This window comes from Otolemur garnettii, unplaced genomic scaffold (genome assembly GCF_000181295.1).
Source record: "Otolemur garnettii isolate 467f Iridium unplaced genomic scaffold, OtoGar3 scaffold00058, whole genome shotgun sequence".
Taxonomy (NCBI): Eukaryota; Metazoa; Chordata; class Mammalia; order Primates; family Galagidae; genus Otolemur; species Otolemur garnettii.
In genome coordinates this window covers 19,535-20,387 of record NW_003852453.1, presented here as the reverse complement: position 1 = coordinate 20,387, position 853 = coordinate 19,535, and the positions used below count along the sequence as shown (strand labels likewise).

The window sequence follows — 853 nt, the reverse complement described above, 5'->3', positions numbered from 1 at the left end:
CCGTGGGCCCCGCCACTTTGGGGGGGGGGGGGGGGGGGTCGGCTTGAGCCCAGGAGTTGGAGGTTGCTGTGAGCGTGATGCCATGGCACTCTACCCAGGGGGATAGCTTGAGGCTCTGTCTCAAAAAAAAAAAACATCTCTGACATTATGGTTTTGGCATCTGCTGACTGTATTATTCACTTTGACATCTTTTGGGTTCTTCGTATGACAAGGGATTTTCAGTTGAAACCTGGACATTTATGTCTTATTTTATGAGAATCTAGATCTTCAGTTTTAACTGGGCTTCTCTGACACTACTATAGGAGGGGGAAGGACAAGGGATAGAGGGCATCACGTTGTTTCTGCCAAGTGGAGGCAGAAGTCAGACTTCCCACTTTGCCTCTACTGATATTGTGTTGGATGGGGGAGCACAGGGTGGGGTGGGAATTCCAGCTTCCTATATGGTCTCCATGACACTGGTATGCGAGGATGGTCTTATTACCATGGGGTAATGGTGAAAGTCCAGAATCTCCATGCAGCCTGCTCCAATACCATTCCAGTGAGGTGGGTGACTTGTTATTGCCTGGTGGAGGTTCAAGTCCAGGGTTCCCACGGAGTCTTCACTGACATTGTGGGGAGGGCCTCCTGATTGGATGGTGGGGATGAAACTGTTGGCTCCTTGTTTGGCCTTCTCTGATGCCACACCAGTGGGGTGTTGAGTTCCTGGTTATACCCTTGAGAAAGGGGAAGTCTAGTTTCCTGTCTCAGCCTTTGCTGGCACCAGGGGGATGGGGCCACTTTTTTTTTATGGTGTTTGGCTGAGTCAGACCTATTGTCATCCCACGGTTTTCCATCTTTCCAGGTTGCCTCGTCC

The 853-nt window shown here is 50.5% G+C and overlaps 1 protein-coding gene across 1 annotated transcript in view; it reads left to right on the top strand.

Moving 5' to 3' along the window:
- The window catches only part of SHCBP1 (SHC binding and spindle associated 1), a 43,923-nt gene that overhangs the window by 35,539 nt on the left and 7,531 nt on the right, over window positions 1–853 (top strand). The gene's annotated exons all lie outside the window — the stretch shown is intronic.